General features: G+C 36.5%; 1 protein-coding gene across 3 annotated transcripts in view; it reads right to left on the bottom strand.

The window, feature by feature from the left end:
- The window catches only part of LOC106081116 (leucine-rich repeat-containing protein let-4), a 93,815-nt gene extending 89,832 nt beyond the window's left edge, over positions 1 to 3,983 (bottom strand). For all 3 annotated transcript variants that reach the window (XR_009397479.1, XM_059364197.1, XM_059364198.1), the window contains exon 1: positions 3,929 to 3,983. The gene's annotated coding sequence lies outside the window, so the exon portion shown is untranslated. The remainder of the gene's footprint in view (positions 1 to 3,928) is intronic.
- Positions 3,984 to 17,837: the final 13,854 nt, after the last annotated feature.

The raw sequence follows: 17,837 nt of genomic DNA, 5'->3' as shown, positions 1-17,837 counted from the left end.
CCAGTTTTTCAAATGGAGTAGTTCCTCACAAATGTCGTCAGTATTAGGAGGGGATGACCTCCTAATACTGACGATATTCTGACAGGATTCAAACCCAGGCGTTCAGCGTCAAAGGCGGACAAGCTAACCTATGCTCTACGGTGAACTACTTGGACTTAAATGTCCAACAATTCGATTTTAGGTGCTAAAAACAATTCTTTTGGCAAATTGATTAGGGAGAATGTTCATTATGGATATATCTGCATTTAAAGTTATTTTGCATAACGTAGGGGATGAAGGATACCAAGTAACGGTTTTAAGTGGCTTTTACTTGACAAAGTTTCAGGCCAATCTTAGATCCTCTTTCATGTCAACTGTGGGAACGCCAATCGGAAACAGTGATTGGCGTCTTTCGCCTGGAACATTTGCCCAGGGGATGCTGGAAGACAAGAAGAACTGGGAGGCTGTAATGAGATACGCCGGAAGAAGATGGACCTGGCATAGAGTATGAATGCGGAGGTATGGACGCAGACAAATACGTAATCGCCGGATATAAGGAGCACCTTGAAGTAGTGTAAAGCGGTTTGGAGGAGGAAAGAATCTCCAGGTGTGGCACAGGGTGGGTTTTTAGCTGTACCGTTGGAAACAGCGCAGTACGGCGTAAGGCGATAGATGTCACATGAGTAAAGCTTTTTCCCATCCTGACCCGCAAAAAAATGGGAACTGGGCTCTCCGTAGTCTCCGTAGGGTGCCACAGGGTGGGTTTTTAGGCGCTACCGTTGGAAACAGCGCAGTACGAAATAAGGCGTGAGATGTCACATGAGTAAAGCATTTTCCCATCCTGACCCGCAAAAAATGGGAACTGGGCTCCCCGTATTGTCCTCTGGGGTACATAACTTCAGTATCCGTTGATGGAAGTGAGCTGCATGGCATAGGAAAATAGAGATACCAAGCAACGGTAATGAGTGTCTTTAACTTGGCAAAATCCAGGGCAATCTTGGTTTCTTCCTCATTTCAGTTGTGGCTCCTCCCTCATTTCAGTTGTGGTTCCTCCCTCATTTCAATTGTGAACACTGAGCTTTCCAAGGTGCACTTAACACCCGTTGACGAAGAAGGATGTTCATGGTGGATATATTTGCTTTTAAAGTTGTTACACCTGACAAAGGTGATGAGGGATACCAAGTAAAGTTTTGAAGGGTTTTAATTGTGCAAAGTTTAGATCAAACTTGGCCCCTCTTTTATCTCAATTGTATACACTGGACTGTCCATGGTGTCCCCTGGTATACATAGCTTAAACACGTATTAGTGACAGTGAGCTGGATGGCAAAGAACAATAGAGGTGAGTGGTTTTAATTTGGCAAAGCCTCTCTGAGGAACATTTAACACCTGTTGACGAAGAAGGATGTTCATTGTGAATATATTTGCATTTAAAGTTATTTTACATGGAGTTGGTGATGAGGTGGAGGCGCTTGGAACGCTATTCTACGTTCGGCTAGTGGAACAAATAGTCTTTCATAGCCAATTAAAATAAATGTGATGAGGGATACCAAGTAACAGTTTTGAAGGGTTTTAGCTGAGCAAAGTCAATGTCAAACTTGGCCTCTCTTTTATCTCAATTGTGGACACTGGACTGTCTGTGCTTCCTCTGGGGTAAATAATTTTAACATCTGCTGATGGCATTGAGCTAGGTGATGTAGGGAATTGAGCAATACCAAGCAACGTTATGAGTGGCTTTTACTAAGCAAAGGCCAATGTAGGTGTCTCATTTCAATGGTGGATACTAAAGGCCGAAACGGAATCAGCGAGTTGAGCTTTGTTATTGAGCATCGCGTAGCCAGAAACGTACGATCTCATACTGCATTCAAGCTGGACATTGGAAAGCTGTAAAAACCCAACAGATGGGCACGGCATTTGTCCACACGACTGACCTAATTGCCGGAAAAAAGCACACCTTGAAATATCAGCGCAATTTAAAACCATTGCCCAATCTGTGTTAAAGCCCGCGAAGTTCGTCACCAAAAGCCTCTTCATGCTTACATAGCAACGTTGTAATCAGTAACAGGGTATCATAATGTTTACCTGTCAGAACTAAGTACGGAAATTTTACCAAATATCCTATCGATGGCTTTGGTATAAACACACTCTCTTGCAGAGCTATAGAAGAAAATATGTTACCAAATTCAGATGATGTGCTAAGGACATGGAAAGAACATTTTGTTTGCAAATATGTGTGGTATTTGACAGAGGGGGTGAAGGGAATACCATATAAACCATCCCAGATAATGGTATATATAAACCGTCTTATCAGAATAAGGTCATTATAGAAGTGACCTGGCTGAAGAACAAGAAGGGGAATCCAATCCCGATTGGTGATGAGGCGTTAATATCAAGCGGAGGAACGCGCTTCCTAGCTAGAAGAAGGCAAACTCGATGATTGGCACCTCAGCATACTATGACCCTTAAGCAAGAAAGAAGACATAGTAATATGTGACAACTACATAGGAATAAGCTTACTTTCCTTCACAAAATATCTGCGTAAAGGCTTACAATATAAAATGAAGAAGATAATGGGTTCCTATCAATGCGTCTTTAGACCTGCTAAATCCATTATATATGAGATATTCAGACCACGCAATATTCGGAAAAACTCTTAAAAGGTATGGATTTTCACTAACCTGCTTTTTGTCCATTACATCGCCTTATATCATTCAAGCTATATATGAGTTTGGTATCTTAGCAAAAATTACCAGTTCCTCAAGGAAAGAACATCTCCGAACCGTTCTATACCAAACGAGCTATTTTTGTGATCTCTTTTATATCTTTAATATCCCACTAGATGTAGGTATGAATAGGCATGCCACCAAATCCGACACACCGTTATTAAAGGTTGGTCAACAAGAGTTATAACTGTGGTCTTTGAAAATGTCAAACATCTCTTAATTCTGGGATTAAAGGTATGTAAAGAAGATGTATAGTTTAAGGTATCAAACCTCCATACATCTATGCTTTGGAATAAGGCCTTGGTTATGGCCTTTCATACCCTCTATCAAACCTTGATATTTTTCCCTTGAGAGACAAGTCTTAAATAAAAGTAAACCATTCATTGTCATTCCTCACTCTGGTGCAGAGTTCATCCATGGCATTATCACTGCTACCATCCAAGTGTCGATTACATGAAGCCGTGATGTTATTTTATTGGCTTTGTAAATAAACAAAAATTTAATCTTTATTCAGTGCCGTGCAGTTTATTTCAGTGCCGTGGGAATAATTTTCAGGTAATGTTAACATGAAGTTAACAGATTCTTTAATTTTTATTTCTATTTGTCTTTGGTAGAGCATTTTTGGTGAATATGAAGGACACTTTTGGGCGCTGCATTGTGGATATGTTTGTATTTAAAGTAATTTTTTATAGAAAAAAATCTTGAAAACTATTTAATGATGAGTATGAAGGACAATTTAATGCAATCCATTGCGGATATATTTGCATTTAAAGTTACTTTTAAAAAAAAATAAGTACGAGTCAGGCTACAGACAATAAGGAAAATATCTTGAGTAAAAACCTTTAAAATAAAATTAAAAATTGGGACCAAAATACTAATAAATTGGATAAACTTAAAAACTTGGCGTTTGTGAATATGAAGGACACTTTTGGGCCCTGCATTGTGGATATATTTGCATTATAGTTATTTTTTATAAAAAAAAAATTGAGAACTAGTTAATGATGAGTATGAAGGACACTTTTATGCAATCTATTGCGGATATATATGCGTTTAAAGTTATTTTTTTATAAAAAAAAATCAGAACGAGTCAGACAGTCAATAAAGAAAATATTTTACGTAAAATACTTCAAACATAAATTAAGATTTGAGGCCAAAATATAAAGAAATTGGATAAACTTTAAAACTACTTTTGGACACAAGATGGAAATTTTGTGATATTATACACTTACCAATTTTTTATCGGTTATAGTTTGTGAAATTTTTATTATAGTTGAAAATCTTCTGCAAGAGAGAATATAAACAAAAATTTAGTATAGTGAATACATTAAGTTAAAATAAATTTTTAAAAAATATGAAACCAGGTGAGATTCTAAAACGGGAGAAAGATATCTTAAATCGTTTATAGAAATATTAGTTTAAAACTGATCATAAATTCTTAGCTATTTGTTAAATTAACGAAACCATTTTAGACAATCCCACAATTTTGGCTCTTCCTTTACTACCATACATTTTAAGCTATTCCTTCTCCTCAGGAGATACAATGTATTAAAAAAAAGAAAAAATTATACAATTTCCAACTTTTTTATCTTTGTTTAAGTTTATGAAACTACAACTTTTTCCAGACTTGCCCTTAAAGAAATATAATTGCATTTTATTACGTTAAAGACTTTGGGGGGTTTTTTCGCATACTAAAGGCTATGAATTATTCAAAAAGTTGAATGGCAAAGAACCAAAATAAAAGGCTAAAACAAAAAAACAAGACAGAACGGAAAACTGCAAATATATGACAATAATTTTGCAGAGATTTTTTTTTTACTTTTCGTGTGGTTATGCTATTCTATCATCGCAGCACTTGGCCATTTGGTCGTACCGTTCATGTTCATGTTGCAGTGGCATTTACTGCTGATCCACTCTGCTCCAATCCACTCCATAATTCAGAGTCTTTACAACTAAACCATACAATTGTATTTCAATTTTGTGTTCACCATTTTTCCCCCTTTTCAATTTTCAATGAATTCGCAGATAAAACGTTGGAATACCACACGCACACAAGATGGAAGATAGATTTTGGTAGTCAACGAAAAGAACCCATCGAAATAAGTGGATTTCACAGTGGTCGAAAAGATATGTAGAGAAAAAACAAAAACGCTATGGGGAGAATTTGTATAAAATATTGTGAATTCGACTATCCAAGATGCGGATTACTTTGTCCTCGTTGTGTATAACGTTATCCATGTTGAGGATAAGAATATCCATGTTGTGGATAAGGTTATCCACTTTGTGGATAAGATTTTCCACGTTGCGGATAAAATTATCCACATTATGGATAAGATTATCCACGTTGTGGATAAGATTCTCCACGTTGTGGATAAGATTATCCATGTTGTGGATAAGTTTACCCTCGTTGGCGATAAAATCCGCATTTGGGATAAAATCATCATCATAAAATCATGGATAAAATTATCCACGTCCTGGATACGATTATCCACGTTGCGAAAAAAATTATAAACGATGTGGATAAGATTATCGACGTTGTAGATTTGAATGGATAAGATATCAGCATTGTGCATAAGTTTATCCGCATTGTAGGTAAGATTATCCGAATTGTGGGTAAAATGGTTCATTATGTGAATAAAATTATCCACATCGTGGATAAGATTATCCACCCTGTAGATAAGATTATCCAAGTTATGGATAAGTCTATACACATTGTGGATAAGATAATCCACTTTGTGGAAAAGACAATCCACGTTGTGGATAAGATAATCCGCATTGGGGATAAAATCATCATCATAAAATCATGGATAAGATTATCCACGTTCTGGATACGGTTATCCACATTGCGAATAAGATTATACACGATATGCATAAGATTTTCGAATTTGTGGATTTGAATGGATAAGATTATCATCATTGTGAATAAGTTTATCCACATTGGAGGTAAGATTATCCACATTGTGGGTAAAATCATCCACTTTGTGAATAAAATTATCCACATTGTGAATAAGATTATCCACGCTGAAGATAAGATTATCCACGTTGTGGATAAGATTATCCACGTTGCGGATAAGATTATCCACGTTGTGGATAAGATTATCCACGCTGTAGATAAGATTATCCACGTTGTGGATAAGATTATCCACGTTGCGGATAAGATTATCCACGTTGTGAATAAGGCTATCCATGTTGTTGATAAGATAATCCACCTTGTGGATTAGATTGCTCACTTTATAGATAAGATTGTCTAAGTTGAAGATTAGATTATCCACTTTGGGGATAAGATTATCCACTTTGGGGATAAGATTATCCACGTTGTGGATAAGATTATCCACGTTGTGGAAAAGACAATCCACATTGTGGAAAAATCAATCTACGTTGTGGAAACGATTATGAACATTGTGGATAAGATTTTCCACGTTGTGGATAAGATTATCCGCATTGGGACTAAAATCATCATCATAAAATTATGGATAAGATTATCCACGTTATAGATACGATTACCCACGTCGCGAATAAGATTATAAACGATGTGGATAAGATTATCGACATTGTGGACTTTATTGGATAAGATAATCAGCATTGTGGAGAAGTTTATCCGCATTGTAGGTAAGATTATCCGCATTGTGGGTAAATTCATGCACATTGTGAATAAAATTATCCACGTTGTGGATAAGATTAACCACGTTGTGGATAAGATTGTCCTCGTTGTGGAGAAGATTATCCGCAGGGTGGATAACATTATCCACGAAGCGAATTACATTATTTACGTTTTGGATAGCATTATCCAAGTATCCACATGATGGATAACATCATCCACATGGTGGGTAGCATTCTCCACGTGGTCGAAAACATTACCTTTGTGTTGCATAACATTATCCAAGTGTTGGATAACACTATCCAAGTGTTGGATAACATTATTCAAGTCTTGGATAACATTATCCACGTGGTCCAAAAACATTGTCACGTGGTCAAAAACATTATCCACGTGGTCGAAAACATTATCCACGTGGTCGAAAACTTTATCTGCGGGTAAGAAAACATTAACCACGGGATGGAGGCATTATCCACGTGTTGGATAACTTTACCCACGTGGTGGATAACACTATCCACGAAGTGGATATCATTATCCAAATTTTCCTCGAGGTAGATATCATTATCCAAATTATCCTCGAGGTAGATATCATAGTCAAAATTATCCTCGAGGTGGATAACATTATCCCCGTGGTGGATAAGTTTATCCACGTGGTGGATAAATTTATCCACGTGGTGGATTACGTTAACCGCGTGGTGGATAATAATATCCGCGTGGTGGATAATATTATCCGCGTGGTGGATAGCGTTCTCCACTTGGTGGATAGCACTATCCACTTGGTGGATAACATTATCCACGTGGTTAAAAACATAAACATTTATCCGCATTATGCATTTGGTGGATATTGTTAACCCACTTTTGGACAACAATATCCTTTTGTTCGTTATCATTATCCACGTGTTAGACAACATTATTTTACTGTTCGATAACATAATCCACTTGTAGGATAACATTATCCGAGTGTTGGAAGACTTTCTTTACTTGTGGGATAACATTATCGAGGTATGGGATTACATTATACACGTGTGGGATGATATTATCCACGTGTAAGTTAATATTATACACAACATGGATTACGTCAATCAATTGTTACGTACATCAATTTATGTTTTATCGTTAGCATTTAAACTAAACTTAACACAATACTTGTTTAATTAAATCTCAATTTGTAGCCACTGTATCTTTTTATGGTGTATATAAAATGTATTTAAAGTGGATTTGCTTACTGCAATTCTTTTTTGGTTGCCTCCTTCAAACATTACAAGGGGTTTACAGAATGGCAAGATTTATTGCATTCATCTAGGTTTTTGGGATTTTCCTTTTAGTTTTTTTTTCTAGAGAAAAATAAAAATTTTTAAGATATTCTTAAAGACACTTAAAAAAGTATAAAAATGCAAACTTAAAATGTCAACTTCACAACGTTTAAGAACGTTGGTAATCATGGTAATCAAGACTAGCATTAGCTTCACATTGCCAATTTTAAGGCCAGTAAGAGAGAAGACAATTTGAGCTTGTAAATGAAGTTTGGCATGAAGGCAGAAGACATACCAAATCGTCTCATCTTCTTCAACACTCTTTTACATAAATCGTTTTATTTCAGTGAGGGAGTCTTTTTTTTGTACAAACAAAATTTAGGGAGTGTCTGGGGCCATATAAAACTCATTTGACAGTCGAGTGAATCAACAGCGACAGATAGGCAGGCAGACAAATAGACAGACAGACAGCACACTACAACATGATTACATAGTCGATCAAGACAACATGCTTGATGAGGCGTTGAGTATGGTTTGGTTCCTTAACCATTAGTCTGGTTATATGGAAATGTCAGAAATATTGCCAACTTATGTTCAAGATATGGAAAAAGCAACACTTTTTGTCTTTCCATATGATATTAACCACTTTGGAGGAGTAACACTAAGTTAGAACACTTCAGAACATACCAACGGGCTAACCGCCTGTATCAGGCAGCGAAGACAAAGTCTCTGCTATATTGAAGAAATATGACCCACAAGCATATGGAAGCAATTCAGCTATCTATGGCATTCCTTCATTGTCATGCTGTAGAAGAAGAACAAGGAGTAACAACGACTTTGGCGAATACGATGACAACGACAATGAATGTGACAAATATCAGCTTTAATTTAATGTGGCAATGATTGACGATTACAAGCTGATTCGTTTTTTTTTGCTGTTCTGAAGCTTGAACAAAGTTGCGTTGATTCATTTGCCTGCAATGAAAGGGGATGGGAAAATATATGGAATAGAGTGGGAGGAGAGAGGATATAGAGAAGAATAGAAGAAGCAAGGATATAGAAAGTAAAATTTATGATTCCAAGAATCCAATTCAAATCTACTGTTCTACGAATTGGTAATAAATCCCCTGCCTCAAGAACATATGCTGAAAGGGATTTCAACTTGTGTGAATATATAGTAAGAGATATTTGCTTAACTGTCTGACTTCATATTTGAGATTTTCACACACCAATTGTGTTATTGGCACTTGAAATATGTTCAAATGTACCTTTTTTAGAAAATGTGTTGTAAAGGGTTTTCTAATAGGGACTTGACATTTTCAAATTTATTTGTGAACGCTCTCTAATACTAATAATGGAACTGTCTCTGTCAAATTTTTTCAGAAACCCAAGATTTTCATCATGCCAAAGTTCACGAACGAACAACATCTTCAAATCATAAAAGTTTATTACCGAAATTTGGAGTCGATGATCGCTACTTAAAGGGTTTTCAATTTAATTTCGACGAAGCACATTTTTGCTTAAAGGTTCGTCAGTTGAAAATTCACATGTGCTTTACGAATCAACAATTCATCCACAAAAAATAACTGTTTGGTGTGGTTTGCATGCCGGCGGCTTCATTGGGCCATACTATACTTTGTGGACGACGCCAATCGTCACGTTACCGTAAACAGACAATGCTACCGCACCATGCTCTCTGATTAATTTTGGCCTGAATTGGAAGATATATAACTGGACGACAAGATGGAGTCACATCACAGAGTTAGTTTGATGAGCGTGTTATCTTAAGAAATAGCCCAGTCGATTAGTCGCCTCATTCGCGCGATATGACGCCTCTTGACTATTTTCTTTGGGGCTACGTCAAGGCATTGGTCTACGCCTACAAGCCGTCGACGTTGGAAGAGCTCGAAATGCGAAATATCGACCGTTTCGACTAGATTGTGTATCCGAGTCATCAAAAAATGGCTCCAAAGTATTGCGTGCCCGAGGTGGCCACATGAACGAAGTCAAGTTCCATTCATAAATATTATCCACAACGTGGATAATGTTATTCGTAATGTGGATAATGTAACCCATAACGTGAATAATGTTATCGACAACGTGGATAATGTTATTGACAACGTGTATATTGTTATCCACAACGTGGATAATTTTACCCATAAATTGGATAATGCTATCCACAACGTGGATAACGTGGACAATGTAATATACAATGTGGAAAATGTTATCTATCACGCGGATAATGTTATCACAACATGGATAATATTATCCATAGCGAGGATCAGGTAATCCACAACGTGGAAATTGTTATCCACACCATGGATATTGTTATCCACAACGTGGATATTGTTGCCCACAATGTGGATATTGCTATAAATAATGTGTATAATGTTATCCACAACGTGGATATTGTTATCCATAAAGTGCATATCGTTATCCACAAAGTGGGTATTGTTATCCACTACTTAGATATTGTTATTCACTACGAGGATATTGTTATCCGCAACGTGGATATAGTTATCTTCAACGCGGATATCCATAAAATGGATATGGTAACACAAAACATGGATAATTTTATCCACTACATGGTTGTCCACAACGTGGATATTGTTATCCACAACAAGGATATTGTTATCCATTAAATGGATATTGTTATCCACAACGTGGATATAGTTATCCGCAACTTGGATATTTTTATACACAACATGGATATTGTTAAACACAACGTGAATATTGTTATCCACAACGTGGATATTGTTATCCACTTTGGGGATACTGTTATCCACTACGTGGATATTGTAATCCATAACGTGGATATTGTTATCCACATCGTGGATATTGTTATCCATTATGTGGATACTGTTATCCACAACGTGGATATAGTTATCCACAACTTGGATATTGTTATCCACAACGTGGATATTGTTATCCACAACGTGGATATTGTTACCCACAATGTGGATATTGCTATGTGTATAATGTTATCCACAACGTGGATATTGTTATCCACAAAGTGCATATCGTTATCCACAAAGTGGGTATTGTTATCCGCTATTTGGATATTGTTATTCACTACGAGGATATTGTTATCCGCAACGTGGATATAGTTATCTTCAACGCGGATATCCACAACATGGATATGGTAACACAAAACGTGGATATTTTTATCCACTACATGGTTGTCCACAACGTGGATATTGTTATCCACAACAAGGATATTATTATCCATTAAATGGATATTGTTATCCAAAACGTGGAAATAGTTATCCGCAACTTGGATATTTTTATACACAAGATGGATATTGTTATACACAACATGAATATTGTTATCCACAACGTGGATATTGTTATCCACTATGGGGATACTGTTATCCACTACGTGGATATTGTAATCCACAACGTGGATATTGTTATCCACATCGTGGATATTGTTATCCACTATGTGGATTTTGTTATCTACAACGTGGATATTGTTATCCACAACGTGGATATTGTTATCCACTTTATCGATATTGTTATCCACTATATCGATTATGTTATTCACAACGAGGATATAGTTATTCGCAACTTGGATTTTTTGCACAACAGGGATATTGTTATACACAACGTGGATATTGTTATCCACATCGTGGATATTGTTATCCACAACGTGAATATTAATATTCACAACGTGTATATTGTTATCCACAACGTGGATATTGTTATCCACAACGTGGATATTGTTATCCACAACGTGGATATTGTTATTCACTTCTTGGATAATGTATTCCACAACTTGAATAATATTGTGCACAACGCGGATAATTATATCCGTAACGTGGATATTGTTATCCACAATGTGGGTAATGTTATCCACAACGTGGACAATTTTATCCACTACTTGGATAATGATATCCACAACTTGAATAATGTTATGCACAACGTGGATACTCTTATTCACAACGTATATTATTTTATCCACAACGTGTATTATGTTATCCACAACGTGGATAGTGTTATCCACAACGTGGATAATGTTATCCACATGTCCACAACATGAACAATGTTAACCGCAACGAGAATAACATAGATAACGTTAACTACAACGTGGATAATGTTATCCACTTCATGGAAAATGTTATCCGCAACGTGGTCAATGTTATCGAAAACTTGGACAATCTTATCCACAACGTGGATAATGTTATCCACAACGGCGATAATGTTATCCACAACGTGGATAATGTTATCCACAACGTGGATAATGTTATCTACAACGTGGATGTTATCCACTACCTGGATAGAGTTATTCACAACCTCAAATAATTTTTTTCGCAATGAGGATAATGATGTTCACAATGAGGATAATGTTATCCACAACGTGGATAACACACATGTTATCCACATGTCCACAACATGGACAATGTTAACCGCAACGAGAATAACATAGATAACGTTAACTACAACGTGGATAATGTTATCCACTTCATGGAAAATGTTATCCGCAACGTGGTCAATGTTATCGAAAACTTGGACAATCTTATCCACAACGTGGATAATGTTATCCACAACGGCGATAATGTTATCCACAACGTGGATAGTGTTATCCACAACGTGGATAATGTTATCTACAACGTGGATGTTATCCACTACCTGAATAGAGTTATTCACAACCTCAAATATTTCATTTTCGCAATGAGGATAATGATGTCCACAATGAGGATAATGTTATCCACAATGTGAATAATGTTATCCAAACTGGAGATAATGTTGACCCGAAATTTTTTATTGAGTTCCCGGTATTTGATAAGCATGATCATGCATGTTCCACATTCACAGCATTTTGGCACTTTATTTTTGTGCATGTTTCTGCATTCTTTAAAGGCAAACTACACAAAACTTAGCGGAAGACAAAGGTACGAAAGGCAAAGGAATTTTTCTTGCATTGTGGTTTTCAGAAACTCAGACTTTATGGATTCGATGCGCTGAGACAGAACAGCAAAAAACAACGACGAATGTCATACGGGATGGCTAGAATGGTTTAAGTCTTGCATTTGTGCAAATGCGTAAATTCCTTCATTCAGACAATGGATGGCTGCAACACCACCACCAGTGGTTAACTGCCATTGCGACACAAATATATCTGGGCGTAAAGAATGGACGGATGCATGTCTTGCGGCATGGTTGAGTGACAGAATAAAGGCCTGCCTGCCAGCTTGCGTTCGGTGATTGCATGTGGCAAATACTAATGCGCTTTCTAGATTGTCATTTTAATTGGGCTCTCGACTGTGGAGGAGTGTGGTGCCAAATATTTGCATGAACATATCCATGAGTTTATGTAAATAACAGCGATGAGGCAGAACGTTGTAAGCAAATCAAGGGAAATAACAATAAAAACTGAATAAAGACACACTGAGAGATATAAAGAAGCTTTACCATAAGTTTATCTACCAGAGAATTTCAGCTTAGTCAGTTCAGGCTTTTGGGGACTCAAGAAGAAATCAAATTGGGAGATGGATTTAGATTTTTTATGTTAAGAAAATTTTATACAATTTCTTTTCTTTCCAGTGTATTCATGTAAAATGTCATGAGATATCCCGCTTTTCTATCGATGTTGGCTGCCAGAGATTACAGATTTCTGCAAGAAAATGTTAAAGCTGAATTATGGCCAAATGGATGGGTGGATGAATGATAGGATGTATGGATGGGCGGATGGATGGTTAGATGGTTGGCTTGTTATAACTATTGTTGAAGTATTTTAATTAGATGCAAATAATAGTTGTGGCTGAAGTTGAAACGATTTGCATTCTAAAGGAATGCTGATGAAATTTACATAAATTCTTAATGGGTTCTTAAACAATGTCTGGGCGTGATGCTAGTGCAGATACTAAGCAAATTAAATGATAGATCTAACATTTTTGTTAACGCTTTACAATATTCAATATAAATTATTAGGTATTCGAAATGCATTTATCATAGTGAAGTGCATTCATTTTACAAGGAAAATTCGTTGCCAAGTTTGAAAAATGTTTACATTGATAGCATGACTATAATCATCAGTATCCATTCCATTCCTTCTACTCCTGATTTACATTTTTATTGGTTTATTTGTTTTTGTTTAGTAAACTTCCCACAATTATACCCCAATTTCTTTTAGTTTTTATTTATCTACTAATGGAGCCTTTATTCTATTGGGAGCAAGAAATGCATTAATATATGCTCGAAGGCTTCAACTACAAACCATTCATTTGTAATTCAATTACAGTTCCTCATTTCCTGTGTTGCAAGATATGATAGCTGTCTCAAGTGCATTGGTTAATTTGCAAAATTGCAAATGCCATAGCCTTTCTGCTATTGATTCTCCCTTTGGCCTTTCATTTGACCATACAATAGGGACAAAGACTTTATTTAAAATCTAATTGAATAAATTGTTTTTATTACAATTCCATTGATAATTGAGGCATTTTACAAATGTATTAGAATGTTATATGTTTGGGGGTAGATGGGTATGGGGTACACTGTGAAAATTTCGCCTGCACAACATATGAGACAATATAATGTCTAATGTATTTGTGGATACTCACAGCGCCAAATTTCATTGATGAAATCGGATGAAAAATGCTCCTTTTGTGGGCTCAATATCAATCTATTGGGTTGCCCAAAAAGTAATTGCGGATTTTTCATATAGTCGGCGTTGACAAATTTTTTCACAGCTTGTGACTCTGTAATTGCATTCTTTCTTCTGTCAGCTATCAGCTGTTACTTTTAGCTTGCATTAGAAAAAAAGTGTAAAAAAAGTATATTTGATTAAAGTTCATTCTAAGTTTTATTAAAAATGCATTTACTTTCTTTTAAAAAATCCGCAATTACTTTTTGGGCAACCATATATAGCAGCTATTTCCAAAATATATATATGATCTGAACCACATCCAACAATAAGATGTAGAGATTAACCAGAACTCATCTCAAGTAGAGATTAACAAATTTCATCAGATGAAAAATGCTCGATTTGTGAGCTCAATACTCTTTATCGGGAGATCGGTCTATATGGCAGCTATATCCAAATATGGTCCAATCTGGACCACTTTCAACAAAAAATATGTAGGGATCAACCAAAAGCCACTGTGCCAAATTTCATTGAAATCGAGTAATAAATGGATCTATCATGGCCTTAATACCCTATATCGAGAGATCGGGCGGTTGGTCATATAGACCGCAGCTATATCCAAATAAGGTTTCATCTGCAACACATCTCTCAGGAGTGGGTAGGGGTATACCAGAACTCACTGAGACAAATTACATTGAAATCGGATGAAAAATGGGCAATTTATTGCCTCAAGATTTTTAGTCGGAAGATTGGTCTATATAGCGGCTATACATAACAATAGCCTGATCTTATAAGATCAGGAGATCAGGTGTATATACAAAGAATACGACTCTTCAAAAATTGTTTTCAAAATCTTCTTATATATAACAAGTAAAAGCGTGGTAAATTCGGCCGGGACGAATCTTATATACCTTCCACCATAGATCGCATTTGTTGAGATCTTTGCGCGGTATCTCTTTTTAGGCAAACAAAGAATAATGAATAAGAACTGTTATGCTATTGGATCAATATCAAGTTATAGTTCGATTCGGACCATAAGTAAATTGAATGTTGAAAACCAAAGTAGAAGTCATGTGGTAAAATTTCAGTCCATTCGGATAAGAATTGCGCCTTGTAAAGGCTCAAGATGCGAAATCGGGAGATCGGTTTATATGGGAGCTGTATCAAGCTATAGATCGATTGAGACCATATTGGACACGTTTGTTGACAATATTTCAGCCAAATCGGATGAGAATTGCGCCCTCTATTGGATCAAGAAGTCAAGATCCAAGATCAAGGCTTTAGAAGTCAAGATCTCAGATTAGTTTATATGGCAGCAGCTATATCAGGCTATAGACCGATTTAAACCATATTTGGCACAGTTGTTGGAAGTCATAAAAAACAACTTCATGCAAAATTTCAGTCAAATCGGATGAGAATTGCGTCCTCTATTGGCTCAAGAATTCAAGATCCAAGATTGGTATATATGGCAGCTATATCAGGTTATGAAGCGATATCAGCCATACTTAGCACAGTTGTTTGAAGTGATACCAAAACACCACGTGGAAAATCTCAGCCAAATCGGATAAGAATTGCGCACTCTATTGGCTCAAGAAGTCAATATCAAAGATCGGATTATATGGCAACTATATCAGGTTATATACCGATTTGATTCGTATTTGGTACAGTTGTTGGAAGTCCTAAAAAACAACTCCATGCTAAATTTCAGCCAAATCGGATAAGAATTGCGCCCTCTATTGGATCAAGAAGTCAAGTTTCAAGATCACTATATATGGCAGCTATATCAGGTTGTGGACCGATATCAACCATACTTAGTACAGTTGTTGGAAGTGGTACCAAAACACCACGTGCAAAATTTCAGCCAAATCGGATGAGAATTGCGCCCTCAAGAAGTCAAGATCAAAGATTGGTTTATATGGCAGCTATATGAGGTTATATACCGATTTGATTTATATTTGGCAAAGTTGTTGGAAGTCATAACAAAGCTATAACAGGTTATATACCGATTTGATTTATATTTGGCAAAGTTGTTGGAAGCCATAACAAACAACTTCATGCGAAACTACAGCCAAGTCGGATAAGAATTGCGCCCTCTAGCGGCTCAAGAAGTCAAGATTCAAGTTTTTTGGGGGGTGGGGCAGCCCGAACTCTTTAGGTGAAATTTATATACTAAGTTCGTACTCTACTCTTAAATACCTTTCGTTTGATACCCATAATGTCCCAATCGGTAAAAATGTCCGCCCGGGTGGGTTTTGGGATGGGGCGTTCCCCCAGGTTAATCCAACCAAAAATTTTATATCAATTTCGCGTTTTTGGGGTACCATAAGGTGACATACAAAATTTCGCTTAAATCGGTGCACAAGATCTGGCGTTTTTTAAAATTGGGGTATGGGGGAGAGTCCGCCCCTCCTTCGTATATCACAAAACCCTTTTTTCACAGGGGGCTCAAACTCTACCATCAGTGTAAATTTCATGAAAATCGGTTCAGCCGTTTTTGAGTCTATACGGAACAGACAAACAAACAAACAAAGCGTAAGAAAAATATTAAAAATATAACAATTATTTCTTGATCACATCACGTATTCCGATAACCCGTTTTAGGGACTCGTGTAAGCTACTCTGAAAATGATTTTTCAGAGTGCATTTATTATTACATTATGACATTAAGTATTGTGTACAACAACAACCTCTAACATTCTATGCCCACTCTTATCTCATGTTGCAAGGCAACAACAATGCACCATTGTTTGCCACAAATTAGTTGCATGATTGTTGCAATATTTAATTATTTGCATCAAATTCATTTATACAAATATTCTTGTATTGAGTATGTGTGTGTGTGTGTGTGTGTGAGTAGTATGTACGATGATAAGACATTTGTAATTTACATTTTCCAAATACATTATCGCCCATCCAAACAAAACATTGAAATGCATGTCTGTATGGGTGCGAACTTTTGTGTTTGTGTCTCCTTTGCCTTGCTTAAATGCAAAATAGGTGATTTATTGTAATTTTGATTATTTGAATATTTATGCCGATGGAAGGATACCCTCAACACGACGACACCAGTGGTAATTATAGAGCCTATAGCCTTAGAGGCTACATCATTAGAGCTTATGACCGTCTTATCAAATGTCGAGAACATAGGTAAATTAGTTAAATGACTCCTAAGGCAAAGATCTTAGCTTGTATGCCATTTGCTTAATACGAATTATAACACCTGAAGATGCAGATTAATTATTTATTTGCAGTTACACTATAAGGCTAATCTGCAATACAATGCAAACATTAAGAATAGAAGTTCTGTAGTATTCAAAGTGGGGCTAAAATCCCTATAAGTGTGTATTTTACAAGTTTTAACCAGATATGCAGAGATGCTGTCACATCGAAAGAGGTGGCATTCAGTAACTGGCGCTTGAATAGAAATGCCAATATTGAACTGCTGCGCAAGCTGGCAAGACCTTCGAGTGCCAAAGTGCTAAGGCACGAAAAAATTTTCTTTACGAACAGCGTCTGCGTACTAGGGTTCTTGCTTCTACATGAGGAAGTAACAGCTTTTGGTAGATCGTGAAAAGGGTAAAGGGTAGTTCTTCATCTATTCCAACTCTTGTTAAGGATGATCAAACGTTCACTGACCCGTTTGATAAGGCTAACCTGTTGGATGATATAGTTGCAGGGTACTCTTCCCTGCCGGATAGCAATCAACCACT

Source organism: Stomoxys calcitrans, chromosome 3 (genome assembly GCF_963082655.1).
Source record: "Stomoxys calcitrans chromosome 3, idStoCalc2.1, whole genome shotgun sequence".
NCBI lineage: Eukaryota > Metazoa > Arthropoda > Insecta > Diptera > Muscidae > Stomoxys > Stomoxys calcitrans.
This window is presented reverse-complemented; position numbering and strand designations above follow the sequence as displayed.